Source organism: Hyalella azteca, unplaced genomic scaffold, assembly GCF_000764305.2.
Source record: "Hyalella azteca isolate HAZT.00-mixed unplaced genomic scaffold, Hazt_2.0.2 contig11585, whole genome shotgun sequence".
In the NCBI taxonomy this organism is placed as follows: domain Eukaryota; kingdom Metazoa; phylum Arthropoda; class Malacostraca; order Amphipoda; family Hyalellidae; genus Hyalella; species Hyalella azteca.
In genome coordinates, this window is record NW_025941577.1 from 28,434 (window position 1) to 38,987 (window position 10,554).

Genomic DNA, 10,554 nt, shown 5'->3' on the forward strand with positions numbered 1-10,554 from the left:
GGCAATAATTTCCGTTACTACCAAGAATTACAATGCTAATATAAACACGGATCTCCGTCACTATCATCACCCGCTTCACATCTTATCTTTGCAGTGGTATGAAACTTTATTCTTTATACTTTATTATTTAAACTTTATTATTTTAGCTATGTTAATATTTCTGGCAAGAATTGCAATGCTCAATTAAAAATTATTTTCGTTAGTAGTACTTACAATAAAATTCGTGATTTATCGTTTAATCTTATTAGCATTTTGAGAGACATCAACAATAAAATTTTTCGTTTCGAGACGCTGGTATCGTTTCTGGCTCACAAAATAGCCTTTTTGTTATCACTTAAAAAAATCAAAAGTAACTAATCATGATGATAAAAATAGAGAAATAGCTATACTAGTTTTTATTTTTTTTCGTGTAAATTAAAGCTAATGGATATATCACAGAACAATTAAAAAAACATAACTCAGTACTCACAGCAGTGAGTGACAGAGAGCGCATTTTCTCGTCGACGAAAACTTGAGGTCACGGACGGACGGACAGACGGACGGACAGACAGACAGACAGACGAACATGGCGAGCACAATAGTGCATTTTTTCTATAATGAGAAAATGCGCTAAAAATATAGAGTAAATAGCTTTTAATTTACGGATGATATTGTAAATTCACACTTCAGATAATCTTTGAATAAACGCTGCAATTAGAAAATTATTTAGCGTGAGAAAAACTATATAAACGTTTTATGAATAGCCTTTTTATAAGTGCTAAAACAACTTTTATCTGCTACCCAGAGAAACGAGAAAATCGCTCAGAAAATACAACTATATCAGGATGTGTTAAAAATTATTGCAGTTTGAAATAAACCTGGCATGCCAAGCGCGGTCTGAACTGCAGCCATCAATCCCTCACGGGGCAAGTTCCACACCCGCGCGCACATCTCGCCTCACGACAAAGTTTGATTGCCCGAATTAACTTGAGTGTTGGTCGTCCTGGAGGGGCCATACTGGCTGCAACAACCAAGTTTCTGACCGTTCGAGCAACAAAACTTTTCCGGCCTGGGGGAGGACGAGAAAATGTCGGTAGCGCCAACAACACGACCGAGGATGTCCAGTTTGGTTAGTTGGTTTTTGTTTTTTGAAATGAAAAATGGCCCTGTACTTTGGATCGCCAAGAAATGTCTACTTTGCTGGAAATGCTTTACGTGCGAGAATACTGTCAAAACATTCATTTAGTTCTTTCTTGAATTTCAAAACTAGTCCTTTAAATGCTGTTTTATCATGGATAGAATAACGAACTCGGAATAGCACCACCGGCATTATAGTAGAGTGATTGAAAACCAACTTTTCAATTCGTATCAGCAACAGCATGCGCAATCATATTTCCTTAGAAATTGAAGAAAATTTTTGAGATATATGAATTATTTTGAACTCAATACCATGGACAGGATATGCAAATGAACCGAAAAAGGTACTTTTGAAAATGAAGCGCCAAATTTCTTGATCTGTTTGAAGATTTGTTGACGGAAATCACACAGTTGTTGAGCAGTTCTGTCGTTGGTAGAGTAATAAATAAATCAAATGATTAATATGAAAAATATAAATACTTGTGAATTATAATAAATTAAGCGACTGAAGTGCATTGAATTGAAACACAGCATTGGAATTTACCGCCTCAAGTCCAATATCCGACGAGTAGAATAAGTGTCACCGTAAATTTAATGCGAATTCTATCGATAAATCCGTCATCACAAAAATTTGAGGGAATTAATGGCTGGGAACCGGAAAGGTCCTGGTATGATTGTTGATTTTCAGTATTATTTGTTTTTGATTTTATTTTATACAAGGTGAATATAATCTGCGTTTCCTATTATACGTTTTTAATTGTAAAAGCCCGAATTTTTTTCCTAAATTTAAGTGGCCAACAAATAAAGAATAAAGTCCACCGACGAAAGCAATGAAAAGCCCAGAAAAGACGCCTTGAAAAGAGCGAAAAAATCTGTAAATCTAAGATTTTCTAGTCGAAAGGTTTTATAAAGCCTAATATGAACGAATAATTAGCTTGTATAGATCAATGTGATCAAGAGACATCTTAATTATGTTGTGTCAGTCAGCAGCCACGTTCACTTAAACTTGTACCTCATATATAATGTAATAGCCATGTATAATTTTATCATTCATTCCAATTAAATATTCGGCTTCATAAATTTATTATCTCTGGTGATTTATGAAGCAGCTTTCTGCCTGACCAAAAGAAATTACAGCGGCATTCAATGCACGGCTCCTACAAACAATTCACATCGCCTCGTGATGCCATTACCACGTCACTCGGCAATGAAATTCATAGAAAAAATTAAATTTACTTTTGTACATCCATTTTAGAACGAAATCTCAGATCTAAGTCCCATTATGTGTATGAAATCATTACAACGTCCGTCTGCCGCTTTAGAAAAACATGCACTTATCATTCACTCCAGCTTGGGCAGCTAGGGTCGTTGCATAATTTTCAGTGCTGCCTAATTTATAGCATCCTGTAGCTCCGGCGAGCATGTCAGAGTAGCATGCAGGCATCATTTTCAGAGCTTGGAATTTAGATCACGGCTTCATTTTCACTAGCGCATCGTTTACAAAAGCGTAGCATCCGGTTGCGAGATCAGAAAAAATATGCACACAACATTTACTTCTCGACCACATGTATGCGCTAATTTCGCAGCATCATTTGTGGGTATCATTCCCAGCAGCTAAAAATCATATTGGTGCATCGCTTCAAGCACTCGAGCTTCATTTCGGTACATTGTTCACAACACTTGAAAATCATTTCGGTATATCACCCAGAACATCAAACAGTTTTTCACAGTAACAGAGCTCATTTCAGTGCATTATTCCCCTCATCCAAACATAATTTCAATGCATCGTTCCCATCATCCATACATAATTTTAATGCATCGTTCCCATCATCCGAGCATAATTTCAGTGCATCGTTCCCATCATCCAAACATCATTTCAGTGCATCGTTCCCATCACCCAAACACCATTTCAGTGCATCGTTCCCATCATCCGAGCATCATTTCAGTGCATCATTCACAGCATCCGAGCATCATTTAATTGCAACATTAACAGCATCCGAGCATCAATTCAGTGCATCGTTGCCAGCATCCGGCCGTGCAAGCGGCCGCGGGCAGATCGGATGCCCTGGGGCGACCGTCAGCTGGAGTCCGCCCAGCGGTGCGCGTAAGGCGCGGCAGTTGGCAGGCTGGCGAGCAAGACCTTGACTGGCCCCGGCTGCTGTGGTGCCTATATAGAACCATTGATAAAACCTGGGAATATTCACTGCGTTTAAGAACTAGGAGTTGAAATAACGAGCTTGCTTAGTTGACGGCGAAACCATTTTAAGTAAATGGAAACTGTCGAAGAGATTAATAGTAACTTCCTTTACTTTGTTCGTGCCGAAATGCGGTAAAAACTTCAATGGGTATAGAAAACTTGATCTAATAGGTAGAAAAAATGCCTGATACCGAACGTACATGAAAATGATTAAATGGTATATTTCAATGAATCCTCACTTGTTTCAATGCATGAGAAAATGTGTTTTGAAGAAAATGATTAAATGGAGGTAAATTGAAAAATAAATAACAACGGAACCAACCGCGAAGCATAAAAATCAGTTTAAAAAAAATTGAGATTTGAGCTGCTATACGAAACGTTAATATTTTGTTTAAACTGTTTGCATGGAAGCATGTACACACAACGGGAACACATGTAAGCATGCATACCGGTCATTCATAAAAGGACGTTCTTCGTTCGCCAAGGAAATGAGTGAATAATACTTTCGAATCATTATAAATAATTAAAAGCTTAAGAGCTCCTTCCGTTTTTCTGTTCAACGTCTTCCACCTAATTTTTCTTCTCTCATTACATGTCAGTCTCAATATTAACAGCTTCAAAGTAGAAGATTTCTACACCTAATGCTCACCCGACATCCACGTCACGGCAAGTGGTTTGTTGCAAGACCAAATCGAAGCAAAAAAGTACAAAGCATTTTTGTTCCTGAATTTGGCAGGTTCACTTCACTCGCGCCTTGAGGAAGTCTAACATATACAAAGCAATCTGGGGAGGTTTTTCTGTTCTTGCATTCCCCTTTGATCTCCTCATGATTTATTTGATCTATAAAGAGGGAAGTTTTTAGTCGACTTGAAAGGTACAGTCAAACGGGAACACATGAAAGAGAACTACTTAACAAAACTGTGTCGAACGGGAACACATGGAAGAGAACTATGCTTAATAATACTGCGTCTAACGTGATGACATGAAAGAGAACTATTGTACAATACTGCGTGAAACGGAAACACATGAAAGCGAACAACTTTACAATGAGAGAACTAATTTTACTTCTGTTACCGTTTTACTGCGTCAATCGGAAACAGATGAGAGAGCTTTTAAGTATGTCAATCTGAGATTGAATGCAATGAGTGAATGAAGCCTCCGATATTTTTTGGGGTTGAAATTCAAGTTTTTTACTATTTTCAAACTGGAAATTTAGCCCTGGTTGCTGCTATTTAATAAATTGATGCGTGGACCTCATTTGGCGAGCGTCATAATTTTTAAAAAGAATGACGCAATTCCAGTTGACAATCAAAATATATGTCACCTGATATACAAATTGAATGATTCATTCGCTTCGTTAATTTAGTTCTAAATTCATTTTCGAATTAAAAATTACGAAAAGGAATGTCCCGTTGCTTCTTTGAAAATCATCATTAGTTTGCTCAGCGAAAAGTAAACACATTTTCTCATGCATTGAAATGAGTGAGGATTCGTAGAAATTATATCTTACGAAGAGCGTAGCATACATGATCACAGCGCCATTGCTGATGAAACATGGAACTTACCACCGGGAAAATAAGGTTGAAAAAACATTTAATTCAATATTGATTAAACGCCATATGCCTTGCTGGAATTTATATCTTTTGAAGAGCGTAGCATACATGATCGCTGCTCTATAGGTGATGAAGCATTGAACTTATTCCACCAGGAAAATGAGGCTGAAAAAACGTTTAATTCAATATTGATTAAACGCCATATGCCTTGCTGGATTTATATCTTTTGAAGAGCGTAGCATACATGATCGCTGCGTCATTGAGTAGCAACAGAAGGTTGCTGGAGCGTCTGTGGTCTACCGCTTGGCATGTGTTGCGCCGCTCGCTTTTTGTCTGCAATAATTGGAGGCATGGAAACCCGGTTACGTGTTTGACGTTACCTACTTTGCCTGCTGGAGTAACCTGGTTATCCGGGTGAAGTTACCTACTATTGCCTGCACAAGTTACGCGGTTAACTTGGTGACGTTACCTACTTTGCCTGCTGGTATGACCCGGTTAACCGAGTGACGTTACCTACTTTTGCCCTCAGGAGTTACCTGGATACGCGGGTGTCGTTCCCTACTTTGCTTGCAGAAATAACCCGGTTAATCTGGTAACGTTATCTAGTTTACCTGCTGGAGTAACCTGGTTACGAGAGTAATGTTACTTGCTTTCTGTCTTCACTAATAGCTCAGTAACGTGGGAAAATATTTTGTCTTGTACAACGTCCGGTTATGTGTCTTATTTAATGGCATTAAAAGCCGTAGTTAGGAGTCAGCTTACTTCTCCAGCCGCCAATAGAGCGTTGATTATAGACACTTAAGCTGTTAGATTATGATCCATTTGTGTATAAATAAATTGTAAGGTAAAGCAGGCGAAGGGATTTATAGTGCATTTGATAATTTGATAAAAGTGAACTTGATCGAAGAGGTGAAGCCAAGGTCAATGTACTATATTTGTGAAAATTTTCAACAATTGAAACACCAAGTATATGAATAATTTTCGCTGCCATATGAATACTGCTTTTCTTCATCTGGTTTGAGAAATTCGGTGAAAATGAGATATTGAATTAAAGTGCGTAAAAAGAATCGCTCATAATGCGTAAAAAGAATCGCATCACCGGGCTTGACATGATGAATCCAAAAGACATCCATTCCATATGCTGATCTCATAAATTATGCCAAAGCAAAAACAACAGGCCAACGAAGAATATTGAAATGATAAAATTATTTACAAAAAACATCTCAACATGTCGACGAAGAATATTGAAATGATGAAATTATTAATAAAAAACATCTTAACATGCCAAAGAACATAAAAACCAGGAGCCATCAGATGGCGCGCGAGCGGCATGATGTGGCTAGGCCTCGCTGGTCCCGGCATCCTCGAGTGAAGGAATTAAGAGCAGATAAAAAATATATTGTCCCGCCAGCAAGATGACGTCCCGGCGGGACCGATCTGGCGCGACTGCTGCTTGTCGGGCCGCGGCCCTGAAACGGTCCGTCTCATAAATTAGGACAAGCTTCATCAAGGACGGCCCGATTGTTTACGATCGAATATATATTATAGGGTTACTGTGATGAAAAGATTTTTGTTATCTAAAGATTGCTGTTATAAAAGGATTTTTTTGCTATCTAAAAATTTCTGTTGCAAAAGAATTGCTGTTATCTACATAGGGATTACTGTTACAAAAGAACTGCCCTTATAAATGATTGCTTATATCGATATTAAGATTGCTGATATGAAAGGATAGATGTTATCTATGGATTTCTGTTTAATGAGTTTTGTTGCTGTCTCGGGATGGTTGTTATCTGAAGATTGTTGTTATCTAATTTAGTTATCTAAGGATTATTCTTATCTATTGATAATTTTTTTTCTAGTATTGTTGTTAACTAATGATATCTCGCGTTAAGTTAGTATCGGTTTTATCAAAGGTTTGTTGACATATAAGGAATTTATCATTTGTATTTTTTGTAATCTAAAACTTGTTCTTATCTGAGAATTGTTTGACCGATTGTTCAAAGATCGTTTCAAAACAGATGAGAAATTTCAACACCACAATGCGAGTACCACGTAACCATAGTATGTAAAATAAATTCGATTTTGTTTCATTTAGGTAATGATGATTTTACCGATAATGGAATGATTTTCAACTCGATTATAATGATTAATTGTATTTGAGAACGATGAAGCGTCACTTGGAATACGCAGCGTGACTCAGCACTTATCGGTCGGGGCAGCAACTACAGAGATAACGCCAGCACTTCAGAAGCTGTATAATGAAAACCGATTAAGTTATGTGGTGAGATAATTAATAATTCATAATAGTCATTATAATTTGAAATTTGAGACTCGTCTTGAGTAATTCATAGAAATCATATTTTTATTCCAAATAAAAGTACAATAAATTAAAAAATGCAATTAATTCACGGCAATGGCTGTAAATTTTTCAAGTTATATTTGTGTTGTTCGGCAGGCATTGACGTTCAAAATTAAGACCCGTTTCTCTCAAATATTTTTCCACATATTTTCCTCATCAATGAAATTTAAATTATTATTTAGCATCTCAAAAATTCAATTCCATTCAGGCTGACTATATTACCTAATTCTATTAACTGACTTACAATCAAATAAATTTACGATAATCATTTATGAACAGGTTATATTATCAACTCTTTTCTTCGAATGCATTAGTCCAGCACTTAATATTTATTCTATATTGAATTATATTTGAAATATATATATTCATATTTTAAATATAATTTTAATAAAATTATTCCATTCCTGTTAATCTTTCGTCCCTGACAAGAAAGATGATCTTCATACTCGCGCCTCTGCATCCTTGCTAGCTTCTCTATTTAACGATGAGTTACAGCCCTGGGATCTTTAATTCAGTTAATTTAAATGCAATTAATTTTTTTCATTCAACTTTTGTTGCTGATTCTTAGCGCTTTATGATTAAACCGTTGCATGCAGAATTCTTACTCCAGCTCATCCCTTCAACTTTAATTTCGATCATTTATCAATGCGATGCGTCAAGGTTTCGCCCAGTACGTGGAAATTAACCCTCTATTCTCAAGCACAATCGCTTGTATTTTCTGCCTCCACTCTGTTTGATCGAAAAAGTTACTTTAGTAATCACGAAATTACCCTTGGATTCTAAACTATTGTAAAAATCACCCTAGTGTTAATGCTAGAATTATCCAAAGATTTAAAACGATATATATTTACCGCGTCGGATGGAGAACGATCCCGATGTTGAAGTCGGAGTCTGAGCTATCATGCACAATACGTTGAAATTCAAGTGATAAAATGTTATAATTTCTTGTTTTTCTTCTCATCACTGACAATCATCGTATCATCACCGACAATTATCGTATCATCACTGACAATCATCGTATCATCACTGACAATCATCGTATCATCACTGACAATCATCGTATCATCACTGACAATCATCGTATCATCACTGGCAATCATCGTATGTGACTAGGATTAAACATTTTTCTTTGTGTGCACTTGCCTTCATTTGTGCGACCCTGAAAGGCTTAGCTTAACTTCTTTAATGGCTTACAATCAAGTGTACCGGAAGATTTATGAACGTGGCGTAAAATGTTTACTAATGACACCGGAAGGGAAATTAACGAAAGTTTAAAGCTATAAAAGGCTCATAGAAAGCTTCTTTCATCGAGCTTCTCCCTCTTATGAATGGAGTGAAGGTCGACGGTGAGGTAATGGAGTTGTACGGTTACACACACAGACGTGTTAACCGTGTAAGTGGGCTAATTAACACATCAATTTAAAGAAACCGAAATTTAATTGAAACTCTCCCACGCAATAGCACAAGCACCACGTCATACAGACTATTTCTTGGCACAAGCACCACGCCGTACAGACTATATCGTGGCACAAGCACCACGAAATTATATTGATCGTAATGGTTTCGAGCTGCGTCGCCTCAATCGCACCCCGAAGCAGCGGCAAACTTCCCGACAGCGTCGAGATTGCTGGAGTGCCGCCGCTGCACAACACGCGGTTGACATGGGTGAATGCCTAAAAATTATGATGATAGATTTTAGCAAATTGGGATGAATCTATATAATTAAGAATAATGCCAAGAACATAGTTCTGGAAGCTATATATAGTTCAATAATTTGAGGGTTATAACTATAACGTAGGGCATTCACCTTTAAAGAGTGCACGAGTGGAAAAAGCATTAGTGATCACAATGTGTATCAACTAAAGAAACTGAAGGTAGAAGGCCGACCGGCATGTCACTCCAATCCGTGCACTGCGACCCACCTCTACCACAGTAGGCTTTCATAGAGTCCACAGACGAGTCAGCAGGCGAAGTAGTCGGCCTCCTGCGCGCCGTCGGGTGCTAGCGTCTCCACGGAGTGCCACCTCGCTGACGGAGTTGACCGAAGAAGGACTAGCCGCTCTCCATCCTTACGCGAAGTTCAAAATACACAGGTACGGAGCGATCCGTACACGCGTTGCAGTAGTGTGTAGAGGAGGTTGTCATGCGGTGATAGTTGGTGCTGAACTGGCTTGGAATGGCTGCCCGGGCTGAAAATCTCGAGGCTGCGGATTAACCTCGATATGGCGAAATTAAGTGGGTGCAAGTAAACACGTAAAGGAGATAATGCCGTCGGAAAATGAATTTAAATTTAGACATGGGGAACATTGTGATCACTCCTTGCTTAAAATGAAATGAAATGAATGATAGCAGTTTTCAACAACTATACCCTAATCACTATACCCTTTTCACCACCAAGAAGGAACAGTTCTTGACGAATGCATCCAACAAACAGGAGTATGTGAACATGCTTTCCCAGAAACTGGTGTCTGCTGGCTGTCATGTTCAACAAGCAGAAGGTGATGCTGATGTTCTCATTGCCACAACAGCAATGGAGTGTGCAAATGAATGTTCCACCACAGTTATAGGAGAAGACACCGACCTGTTAATTCTTTTCATCTTTAGTACTAATCCAGAATCGGAGGCACTCTATCTGCAGTCTGACAAGAAGAAGAGAAAGAAGTTCCGAGTCTGGGACATTCACTGGTTCCAGATGTCCGTAGGGCCAGAAATGTGTACCTAGCTACTGCCATTTGTACATGCCATTGCTGGTTGTGACACTACATCTCCTCTGTTTGGTATTGGCAAGGGCGTTCCACTTCGAAAGTTAAAGTCTGAACAGATATTTAGGAAGCAAGCTAATGTATTTTCTGAAGTTGCAACCAACGATGAGGTACAAAACGCAGGTGAAGAAGCACTTGTATGTTTGTATGGAGGGTAACCTAACGAAGGTCTTGACAAGCTGCGATACCACAAGTACTGTGAGAAGGTGTCAACAAGTACTTCTCCAGTCCAGGTACACACTCTCCCACCCACTGCTGCAGATGCTATGTATCACTGCATGAGAGTCTATTACCAGGTACAGGATTGGATAGGTCAGCCTGCACTATATCCAAACCAGTGGGGATGGAGTCTAGTAGAGGGTCGACTGAACCCCACAATAACAGACCTACCACCAGCAATACAGGCACTGCTGTAGGTTGTTCATTGAAACTGTGAAAGTGACTGCAGCTCACGAAGATGCACATGCAGGAAGATGAAAGTGTTCTGCGGCCTGTGGTGAGTGTAGGGTACCAGCTGCGGCAATTCCTCTCCAGTGAACATGAACGAAGAAGATGATGTCAACGTAT